The following is a 12,252-nucleotide window of genomic DNA, read 5'->3' on the forward strand; positions in this document are numbered from 1 at the left end:
TCACCTGACACTGTTAGGTTATGAGACATCATTTTTCAGATGATAGTGAGGTGAAAATGTAATAAGAGCGCTCTTTATGGGTTCACCTGGGAGTCAGCGGGAAATCTCAAGAGGTATAATCCTTGCAATAGGAATTTTGTACGCAGTAGGCTATATATTTCATAAAGCAGACAGACCATCTAAGAATGATGGGTAGATTTGCCTATGGGATTGCCTTTGTATTCTGAGTTATTTAAAAAAATCTAATAAATTATGGGCCCGATCTTTTCATGCTCCCTCATGCAAAGCTCACGTTGAAGGCAGTGTCAAGGCCTGGAAAATCAGGAACATAGATTGTATGGTAAACTTTAATATTGAAACCCAGATAAAGCATTATTTTTATTTCCCCAGCAGGACCTCCAAAGGCTGGCTGGTAATGACCCCCAAGGGGCTGGTTAGGCCAGATAGGCATTGTCAGAGCACAGTGGTACTTTGACCATGCATTGTCCCCCAGGTATGTCCCTATGCCACGGCAGAAGGCTGAATGGGGGTGGCAGAGCCACCTGGAGATTCCTGCAGGCTGGGGGAAATCCTCAGCTGCCTGGTTAAATCAGCTTTGTGATCCTTTTTCACCACCAGAGCACAGTTCAAATGAATGTATCATGATTAATGATCCCATAGTTTTTAAATGGCTGTAACATGGTTCATTACCCAGATTAAAAACACTGGTCCTACCTACAAAGACATGGCCAAAGCATGTTATAACAGCTAGGAATCTATTGTGTCCTATTAAACCAGCCCCACAGCATGGAAAAATTGCTGTGCAGATGAGCCCTTGAACTGCTTTCAAAAATTATTTGACTTAACATAGTTTAGCCCCTCAATGTAATGGAGGGCAGTCACCATTTTCACAAATGTCTTACAATATCCCTGCTACCGCCACCACTTCCAGATAACAGTTAATAGCTGCTTCAGTGTCCCTAATCCAGGATTCTTGATACTGTTCATGTGCACATGCATTGCATTTAAGGGAAGGGATCTCCCTGTAGAAATAAAATAGATGAATTAAATTATCACTACTATAACCTTTCAATAGCCTGCTGCCATTACATTTGAATGGTAGGTCATTCAGATTTCTTGCTCTGAATGTGCAATATAAAAGAATGGTGTCTTGTTCAAACCATGTGAATTGCAGGAGACAACCATACTAGTGCAGTTATATTTATAAATGTGAATGGTCCCACAAAAGTGTGATCAAAATTCAAAAATAAAGTAGATATGTTAACTGATGACAAATTTGAACAAGTCCCAACAGAAGGAGGATCTGTGGCACCTTCGAGACTAACAAATTTATTTGAGCATAAGCTTTCGTGAGCTACAGCTCACTGCTGTAGCTCATGAAAGCTTATGCTCAAATAAATGTGTTAGTCTCTAAGGTGCCACAAGTCCTCCTTTTCTTTTTGGGGATACAGACTAACACGGCTGCTACTCTGAAACCTCCCAATAGAAGGCAATGAGACAAATATGGTTGTACAGGTGTGGCAGAGATATCCCTGAGGGCAGAAATAGAGGGTGGGTTTGTACCAGTGTGGCTGAGGGCAGTATTTGGCCAGTGGAATTGGTATTACTGGCGATTATTCACCAGACAGAAAGAACAGAGCATGATTTTTAGAGCCCAGGCTGAGTTTGCAGGGCTGGCAGTTTGAAAGGCCATCTTTTTTACTTGTAGGCTGAGTTAGTCTGATCTGGAAATCATTGAGACAGTAAATGTGGAGTCCTTTTCAGTATGCTACTAGATTTTTAGCCAAACCACATTAAAAAAAAAAGTCCAAGAAGACTTGTAATGTGGTACTTTACTAAGGTTTCTAAAACAGTTTTAAAAGCCGTAGTAGGGAAACAAACTAAGTTAACCACATGTAAGCCATGCTGCTCCCCTTAACATATATCAAAAGTTGTTTTATGTAGAAGGCCTTAGGTATCCTCAAATTTTAAAAGCCTGGAATAGTCACAACTTTTCTGATCTAATGAATGCAGGTATTTCATAGTAAAGACACACAGGCTGTCCGAAGGCAAAAATGACTTACATACATTTGTTAAAGTAAAACCTTGCAGTGGGCCTGAGCAATTGAAGTCAATGGGACTTTTGTCATTGACTAGAGTGACAACAGGTTCAGGCCTTAAGGTTCACAAATATATTTGCCTCAACTGATTCATGGGAGAGATGATGATCCCGCTTTGAAAATAAACTAACTCACACTATGTCTGTTTTGGGGGAAATGGGAGCAACTCAAGTGAGAACATCATAAACATGTGTAAGGCACTGAAAGGAAACCCTGTTAATAAAAGATGCATCATTCTCAATGCATGGTATTTTGATTCTTGTAATCCATGCAGTAGTGTGTCTATGCGAGGCAGCCAGGGTATCATATGACATACACGTCAAGCGTGTAGAGCAAGCGCTAGTGTGGCTTCCCACCCACACTCCCATTCAGAGCGCTAGAGGTCTGATGAAGCTTGAGCTAACCCTAGCGAGCGAGCGAGCATGAAATCTTTCTGTTTTTACCAAGATCAAATGGAGCTACTCACTCAGAGGATTCCATTATTACCTCCACTATGCAATTTCCACTATCAATAATTTAATCTATTTGCTGCATAAACAGAAGGGGAAACCAGCAAGCCAGATTTTTGAAGGGGGAAGAAAAACACCCCCCAAACCAGAGCCAATTTGGGAGTTTCGTCAGAGGTCCCACATGCCGCGCTGTTGATATTGACTTGTACAAGTAGCCACTAAAAATAAAAGGTGGGTTTTGGATTTCTGTCTGTTGTTATGCCTCCGAGAAAGTCTTTAGGCTGTCTAGATTGTGCAAATATGCCCCTGCGTGTCTCCAGAAAGTGACTAGCGTAACGTTATCTGGAGCGTTCATTAATAAACAATGCTTATTATCTTGATTGCATCCTTAAAAGCAAACTATGAAGGGGTCAGTGAGGGAGCTATACTTAAATGGATCTGGTTTGTTTAATATACTAACACGTAAACTAGTATTCTCCCGCGTTTAAGAGATTTAGGTGCAGGCTCAGACTCCTGGTGGGTTTTATTTTTATGTGGTTCTTCGTTGTCATTTCTCGGTTTCTCTGCGTTTCTTTAGTAAAGTCAAACACCACTTTTGCCTTGTAGCAGGGATATAGAAGTTGCAAACTAAGGAGCAGGCAGTAGACCTGAGTCAGCAGCTGTGGAAGCCGAAGTGTGTGAATCAGAATAATTATCGGGGGAGGGAAATTCTGGGGGATCCCCCCCCCGGTATTAACTGATTGGAGAGTGTATTACTAACTAGCATAGAATAAAGAGGCCAGGGGGGTTGTTGATCGGACCCCTTCAGGGTAAGAAGTTTAGGGAAAGAGGGAAGGGCTGGCAGTGCTCTGCTGAGTGAGGGGCTTGTCCCACTCGGCTGCGATGGAAGGGAAAAGGCGTGCGGTTCCTTTAAGCCAAGCAACCCGGCGCTGGTGTCTCGGGCTCGCTGGAGCTGCTTGCTGGAGACAGTTTGACCAATAGACGCCCAAACGGAGATCTAAATAATTCCTGAGTGAGAAGAAGCCAAGGCAGAGGCTTGTGTGAGAGGCTCCTGCACCAGCCGGGGGGTGGGAGTGGGGGGGGGGGGATCTGAGCCTCACAACAACTCTGCTGCCCTCCCACCCTTCATAAAGCTTTGATGAGACACTTGAGCTGCCTCCTGTGTTGCTGGGGCTGCAGGAGGCGGCTGGTGGGACTGGGCGGCTCGGAGAGGATGTGACTTTCCGGAGCGACCCGAGCAGGCTTTGCGTGGACAACAAGGTACGAGGCGTCTCTTGGCCCGAACTAACTCACTCTTCTCCGCCAGCGCGGCCGCCTGGCCGGGAAAGTTGAGTGTCAGGGCTGGGCACGGGCGGGGGGCCGCCAGGGGCAACTTCTGGCTGGGCTTCCCCTTCCCATGAGCCAGCCCCTGGGGGCGGGTAGCCCCTGGCGCAGTGTGAGCCCGGGGAAGCGGGAGAGACGCAGGCCGGGGAGAGGAGGGGATCCCGTGCAAAGGGGAGTGCCTGGGGAGGATGGGCAGGAAGGGAGCCTGGGGGCGCGGCTCGGGGGGATCCAAGGCTGGGGGAAGAGGAGACGGGGGATCCAGGGCTCTGGAGTTCGGGAGCTGGGCGCCCATGGGCGGAGGGGGGGATGCGAGCCGGGGTGAGGCTGAGTTAGGGGGTCATGGGACTGGGGGTCCTTCCCCTCTCCCCGCTCAGGAGCGCCCCCAGCCGCCTTTGTTCCCTGCAGGCTCCGCTGGGCTGGGGAGAGCGCCCCGCCGGCGCGCAGACACCTGTCCGCCCCGTGCGCCGCGGCAGGGGCTGGGCAGGTAGCAGGCAGCGCAGCTGGGCTTGCTCGGAGCCAGGTGGGGGTGGCGCGGTTCCCAGCCTGTCCCCTGCCCGGCCCCCCGGTCCGGTCTCCCGGCGGCGGCTTGGAGCTCGGTCCAGAGCGAAGGGGGACCCGAGAAGAGTGTCTGGCCGCCAGGGCTTCCCCGTCGCTCCAAGCCCTGGGAGAGCCGGGGGCAAAGAGCCCCGTGCGCTGTAATGGAGACGGGGATTGCGCAGGGCGGCTGGCTGGGTGGGCTGGGGACGGGGATCCCCCGGGGGGGTGCGGCCACGGGCAGGCTCAGCGACACAGCTTGCCCGAGCGCTGCTGCAGGGGCTGAGGCAACGAGCGTGCCACGGGGCGGCGGCGGCAGCCGGAGCTAAGGCTGCAATACAAAACAGCCCCGAGGGGCGCACGCCGTACGTGCGCCGGTGCGAAGGTTGGGAGCGAGCGAGGGGAGTTTTGGTGGGGAAGGTGGCCCTCTGCTGGCCGGTGGTTGAACAGCAGCTTGCAGCCGAAGGAAAGGGGGAGCGAGGCTAGCTGTCACCACCGATCTCAATTCCCTGCTGGGGACTGGAAGGTCTTCCATGGATCTTAGAATCATAGAATCTCAGGGTTGGAAGGGACCTCAGGAGGTCATCTAGTCCAACCCCCTGCTCAAAGCAGGACCAATCCCCAACTAAATCTTCGCGAGCTACGAGCCACTCCAGCCCGCTTGTATTCTGCTAAAGCGTCATATTTAGCAAATGATGCACCCGTAATGAATGAGGGACATATAGCTGCCTCTGTACAGCCGGCGTGAGATGCGCAGAGCATGAGAGATCTGTCATCACCGTTAGCTTACGTGTATGTCTTAACTGAACTTGCAATGAGGTGTTTCCCCCAGTCGGTCTGTGCAATAATCAGTGAACACTTTCTGAGGAGAGTAAAGGCATGTACATTGACAGGAATGAAGGCAAAGTGGATTTCTAAGTCTCAGAGTAATCTTCCCAGTACTCTATCTCTTTCAGCAATAATAGTTTGCTGGTTACACTGATGTAATTCTGTGGGCTAAACACCTTTTACAATAGAGCATACTACAGGAAAAGCTGCAAAACAGCATAGTAAATAAATACATTTGGGTTCAAACATTTTACATTTTTTCTTCATTGTTAAACTTTGATACTTTACATTCTCATGTTCAGGACTGTTTTTTTAATATAGTCATAAAAGTAATGCATGAACTTTCATTGTTTGCTTTATGCAACATTAGATTTCCTTCAGATTTAAGGTTATTTGGCTATGACATGGACCGCTTCAAGCTATTATAGCTGTAAGGAATTAAGCAGTGCAGTTTTGGCAGTGGGCATACATAAGTGTATGTGTAACATATTGCCTGAAATTATAAATGGAATGTTTGAGTATAAGGAGAAGAAACTCATTGACCGCAGCTCAGAATAATGTATCTATATATCAACTGAGGTACAGTAGGTGAATGGAAAGATACACTTGTTGAAATGTAACCTTTACTGGAATTTAAAACATGTTGGTTACCATAACTGGAATTCCAATACCATAAAGTCTATGTCCTTTTCATCAACTTTGTGTTAAACTGAGGAAAGAATATGAAAGTATTCCGTACATAATTAAACGGATTATACTCTGTGTGCAATGAATGAAGAAGAGAACTCTTCAGGGTGTAAACGTTTCTATCTTTGAGTAAATTAGATAATAGCTATGTGTTCTCTCTTTTAAGAATTGGGAAGATGGTAAAATAATGGTGGGGTTTTTTTCTGTCTTTGTTTTAATTTCATGGCTAGATTGAAAATAGTTCTCTTTCCTCTGAAAAGGCATTAGAATTAAATGGTAAGTGGTTTTGGATGGTCAAAACTGAATTAATGATTTGGATACCTTGCAATATCCTACTGATTTTTTTAAAATATAATTTTACGACATTAAAAGAGTAAAATGTTATAATCATGGACATCATTCTTTTTAATTCCGGAGATGCTATTAGTGTCTTCACTTGAACATTAAAGTTTTTTACAATGTACATTTTACTTTCACTTTATTATAGGTTGCTGTTTTGAGGTTATTACCATTGTGAGATCAATAGTCATTACTTATTTATGCTTCTAGTAACTGAGTTTTAATGTATGCAGGGAATCTATCCCGGTGATATATTCTCTTCAGCAAGTATTTGTGTATCTGTAATTCGTGGTTTGATAAAAATACATATACATAAAAAATCTATGGTATTTCATACATATCCACACATAGGGCCAGGCTTTGAACCTCTTGCTTATACACATGAACAGTTAGTCATCCAACTAGTCCCACTTATTTTGGGTGGATAGTTGTTCACCAGCATGAGTAAGAAGTTTGTAATCTGGTCCTTTATTTGTATGTGTTTAATCAGTCACCTCACAGTAAAAGGTCATAATATTGATTTAGGGCCACTTTCTCATCCCTTAATCACATTGAATAGTAGTTTAGTCCTTGAATAGTCTGACTGGAATCAATGGATCTACTTGCAGAGTAAGATACTACTTAATGTGAGTATGGGAATCAAAATTGCCCCCACAGCATTTGCATTACTGTGGACCCAAAGGTGGCCTGATTTGTGTAGCTGTGCAGTGATGTAAGTGGGTATAAGGCTCCCTGCAGCCATGTCCTAGCTATCCGAACCATGGGTGGATGTGCAGGAGGAGACAGTCTTCACAGAGGCATTACATCTCCTCCCACTGCACATGTGTGGTGCTTTAGGTGTGCAGACAGACTAGATGCAGGACTGTCCCTCAGACTGTGGGGGAATCTGTGAGGCACATTGAGACTCTCTTCTGGTCCACTCTTGGGGCAGCACAATAGCATGCTGCCACTTACTCTGGGCTCAGGCCAAAGCCACAACTTGGCCTCAAATATAAAATCACTTGAAAAGTGCTGACAGTCACTGTTAGTTAACACACCCAAGAAGAGCCTTTCTACAAGGCTCCATAACATGAACAAATTTTCTGCCATCGTACTACCACTTAATGTTTGACTTCACTGAACCACAGCTGGGGAAACTCATTTATAAATTTTATGCCTTGTGTTCAGGTCCACAGCATTCTTTGCTTTCTAGCACTGCAGAGAGGTGCCGTCATTATAAGGCTGTAAAGTCAGGTTAGAGCAAGCTGTAAGGATCAACAACATTTTAATTCTTATCTGAATAACCCTGTTGGAATAGGGGAGCGGGGGTAGAGGGGTGAAGGGGAGGGCAAGTGTATATTGTATTTTGTAAGGGGATGAGGAGGCTAAACTGAAAAGGCTGGCTCTCATCAATATGCTTTCAAACATAAAACACATTAGTTTATATGTTGCCACAGGAGGACTGCACGACCCAGCTGAAAACACAGTACAGAGTTACATTTTTAAAATTCATCTTTCTAATGTGCAGTCAAGACACACATAGGAAAATAAACATCCAATAAATCTTTTTTAAAGTCGCACATATAATGAAGATCCAGAGCTGAAAGAAGCCTGCAGTTTTAACTTATTATCTCTACAGAACTGTCTCACCGTAAACAATAGAACATAATCGCTGAAGAAGTTGCACTGTTAGCTCAGTTAATAGGCCCTCAAGGGTGCACATAGGAAAGCAGAAGTCAAGGAGAAGTTATGGGCAGAAGAATCTCAGACTTTGTGTGTGTAAATCTGAGAGTGGAGATCAGTGAGCTCTCACACTGCTATAGTGAGTACACTACTGCCTTAAAAATAAAAGGCCATCAAATTTATTTTAAGTGTCTGCCTTATAGATTTATATAAATGGCTGAAACCTAGTGTTAAGCATGTGTCATCTGCCTACAGTGAAAATCTCATGTTATGCACTGCGTGGGGTACTGGAGGCTCTGATGTAAGCAGCTATATCCTTTTAGTAGGGTAATTACTAACTTGTCTTGACTTGTTTTCAAATGATTGTTATGAGTACTCCTAATTGCAAAATTGCTGCTTAATTGAAAGACTCTCTCAATCATCTCTGAAAGCAGTTCATATGCTGGCACACTCTGTGATATCAAACAGTGAACTGCATTTTAAATAGGTGTTTTTAAGAACAGTTAAAGTTGAGTACTAGCTTTGTAATTTTTTTTTAAATATTACTGAAATGAGAAGTAGTGCAACAAATTACAATCTCTGGTTCCAAAAAAGGAAAAAGGTGAGTAATATCCCCTTTAACACATCTTATTGCAGTGATCAAGCAGTACAGGTGTGCTTTTAAACAAGCTGACTGATGTGCAGCTGGAACTGAGACTGACAGCTGGTAAGCTGTGACCACTGTGTATCCTGCTGACCACTATTGTCTCATTGTTGCTTTGTGCTCCCCTATCTGACTGTTTCCATCTGTTGTCTCTTGTCTCAGAGCTGGATTGTAAACTCGTTGGGGTAGGACGCTGACCTTTTGTACTGTGTTTGTACAGCACCTAGCGCTATGGGATCCTGGCCCATGATTGGACTCCTAGATGCTGCCACAATAATAATGTACATTAACTACACAGTACATTCGAACAACTTGCTCTTATACTGACTACATTGTGTAACAGATGATGTTGCCAGATTAAATCCTTATGCCACTTGGAGGCAGACTTCTTTAAATACTAGAAGACACAGCATCAGAGGGAAGAAAATACTTTAGTTTTTGGACTAGACAGGTGTGTTATTAGGACAGCTGTTCTGTTGGAATACCACATAACATTATTTTATGCTAGGCATGTATTGCTATAATTTTAGGTCCTGATCCTTCAAACATGTATGTGGGTAACTATGCTCAAATGAGAAGTCTCACTGACATCTGTGCAAATATTCACATGAGTAAATTTATGCAAAAGTGTGTTTGCTCATTCAGGGTCTTAATTTTTCACTTTCTTCACCATACTGGGGCAGATCCTCAGCTGGTGTAAAATAGCTGCATTGATTTCAGCTGAGCCAGATTGACTTAAACTAGCTGAGGATCTGCTAATATATTGAGGATCTGATTACATTAACCACATATTTGCTAGTCATGCTATATCAACTTTGTTAAACTAGGTGTGCAAAAAAACAAGTATCCTAGTTTCAATCACAGGAAGTATTAATTCCAATTCTTTATAAATCACTCAAGTATGCAAAATGAAAAGGAAGGGAAGAGAAAACAGGTTGTTTTTATTTTGTAGTATAAACAAAGGATTTGCTAGGATGATACTGACTAGATGTGATTATAGTCCCTTAGTTATTCTGATATTACCAGTCCCAAAATGTCCCATTACTGCATAATCTAGGCATCACTAATAGCTACACGAATTGTCTGAAGATGAGTTCCATAAGACTTCATATAGTAACTTTTCATGCATTCGTGACAGCTGTCATCATGCTGCAGTAGTTGTATATTTACCTCACTAAGAATGTAGTATCTTTCCATGAAGTAATTCTCTTTTAAACTAGTTAATTAAGACTTTGTAATTTCTTTCCATGGCAATTGTGTACAAAATTGAAAGCATGACAATCCATATGATTTTTTTTCTAAGTCCTCTAAAATGCTTGAAATTTAATGGCTCTTTATTCCATAAAGGTGCCTTAATTTTGGGTCCATTAAATCTATTTGCCTTTTTCCATATACTCTGACAGCAAAATGCAGAAATCATATTACTTAATTTCAGACTGTATTATAAATTTAAAGAAAATCGGGACGTTGCTTTAATTTCAGAGTAGAATAATTGCAAGGGGTAATTCTATGGGATAAAAAGAATACTTATTGCTAAATTCTAGAGAAGTATTTGTAGATCTGAGTAGCTCAAAATCTGAACTACTATCGCCACCTAGAGATAAATTCCACACATTTGCCAGACATGCCAACAACTTTTTGTGTAAGTAACTCTTGAAAACTGAAATTAGTGATGAGGCTATTAATATTAACTGCTCTGAGTAGACAGAAACTAGATTTACCAGTGCATGGCGTCTTTGTTTTTAAAATATTTATGCATTAAAGTTGTGTCTATGACTTTTCTGATGAGGCAGAAAACTCTAGTATTCACACAGTCCTCTTTATGCGGTGTAAACAAATAAACAAGAAGGAACACTTTCAGTAAATCAGATGCCTATTTAACTTTATATTATTACTAGGGAAATATTTGCAAGTTAAATTTCTCTGGGTTTGTTACAGGTGTCATTGAGACTCAATTGCATGTTCAAAGCGTGCGCCAAATACATGATTGCAAAATCCCTTTAAGGATTTGATTTTTCATTTACGTGAAAACTAATTTAAAATAATTTTATTGTGCAGGAAAGTTTTTTAATAGAAATTCCAAGAATTTTTTGAGGCTGTGACTCTTGAGGATGAGATCCTCTCTGCATTGAAGTAAATTGCAAAACTCCCATTGATTTGAAAGTGGCTGAAATTCTGAACCCAATCTTTAAATACAATATTGAGGTTGAACTGGGGGAGGGATATGCAGATGTGTGTTTAGCTACTCCATACATTGTACAATGAAGAGTGGATTATTCTATTCTATGTGTGGCTGGCTCAGAGAAACCCAGAATGAAGGAGGGCAATGACAATTTCCCCTCTTAAATGTTTCATATTTCCTTCTGGTTGGTGGAAATTATAGTACTTGCCTTCCATTTGGGAGTATGCACTTCCCTGGTGCAGCCATCAGGAGTTGTTCATACAGAACGCTAGAGTGTTTCTCTGCACTCCCTACCTCCCAGAACCCATATAATCTTTTTTCTAAATATTTCTCCCTGACCTCACATAGGAGACTGGTTTCAGAGACTTAAGGTAGACTTAAGATAGCCAGTATACAGCCATTAAGCTAGGGTTTTCAAAGATGTCTAAAAGATTGAGGCCCCCAACTCCCACTGAATTCCAATGGAAGTTGAGAATCTAACTCTTAGGCAACTTTGAAAGTCCCAGCCATTAGTCTATAATATTTACTTAGCATCTTGTCCTTTTAAATGATGGCTCTGGTTATTTCTCAGAAACACACACTATATTACGGTGGATGACTAATCTATGTTTCCTAAGTTTCTCTTGGGATTCAATGAGTTATTGTGATATAAAGAGAATCCTTTATATTCAAGTTAGGAGCACAAATGCAGAAGTCTTATACTATGCTACATTATAGAGAGTTATATGGTGAGTGTTCACTATATCAAATTATGATCTCAGATATCTGAGAGGCTCCCATTGATTGCAATTCTAGTTATGTATGCACATCTGAGAGCAGAAGCTGGCCTATTACAGTACAGTAGCCACATAGGTACACATATGTATGCAGTGTTGTGTAAGAGTAGGCTGCTGGCAAAAAAACATATGTCTCAATTATAGGGAGGACTCTTGAGCAAAAATATCGTTGTACAAACATAGGGGTTTAAAAGACCTTAACACATGCTTCTGCATCATGATTATTTATTTAGCAGCAAGCACTGGACTAGAATCCTTTTCCTCTCACCCTAACCAATATTCATGGGATCTTATATTAAGTGTCTAAAGGAGATGGTAGAATCAAACATACAACCTCTCAATCCTAGTACAACCTCTCAATCCTCTCAACCCTTGTCTCATCCAAGATCAGTAAAACACTGCTTTATTTGAACATAAGAGCTCCTGAGGAAATACAGCATTGTTTAGAGCAGGGAACTAAACATCATAATCTCTGGATTCTTTAACCAGCTTTGTCAATGACTGTTTGAATTTGCCAACATCCTTAATCTTACTGGGCCTTAGTTTGTCCATCTCTAAAATGGACATGCACCCTGTAAGTGCTTGAGATCCTGAGATGAAAAGAAACTACTTACATATATTTAGTTTTATTTAAGGGCTGAATTAATGAAATCAGTCGCTCCTGCTTAAGAATAACGGTGTCCCTGTTGCTAGTGTGAATATTCTTGGCAAGGGCTCCTGGTCATTGTTA

General features: G+C 42.5%; 1 protein-coding gene across 4 annotated transcripts in view; it reads left to right on the forward strand.

Annotated features, from left to right (window-relative positions):
- Nucleotides 1-12,252, forward strand: part of BDNF (brain derived neurotrophic factor) — a 47,713-nt gene that overhangs the window by 19,306 nt on the left and 16,155 nt on the right. Inside the window, exon 1 of one of the 4 annotated variants that reach the window (XM_048855125.2) lies at nucleotides 2,476-2,779. The exons of 2 other annotated variants lie outside the window; for them this stretch is intronic. The gene's annotated coding sequence lies outside the window, so the exon portion shown is untranslated. Of the gene's footprint in view, nucleotides 1-2,475; nucleotides 2,780-3,627; nucleotides 3,809-12,252 lie in introns of those variants that run through there. One more of the 4 variants, XM_048855124.2, reaches the window with a different exon arrangement.

The sequence above is a fragment of the Caretta caretta genome, chromosome 6 (assembly GCF_965140235.1).
Source record: "Caretta caretta isolate rCarCar2 chromosome 6, rCarCar1.hap1, whole genome shotgun sequence".
Classification (NCBI taxonomy): Eukaryota; Metazoa; Chordata; order Testudines; family Cheloniidae; genus Caretta; species Caretta caretta.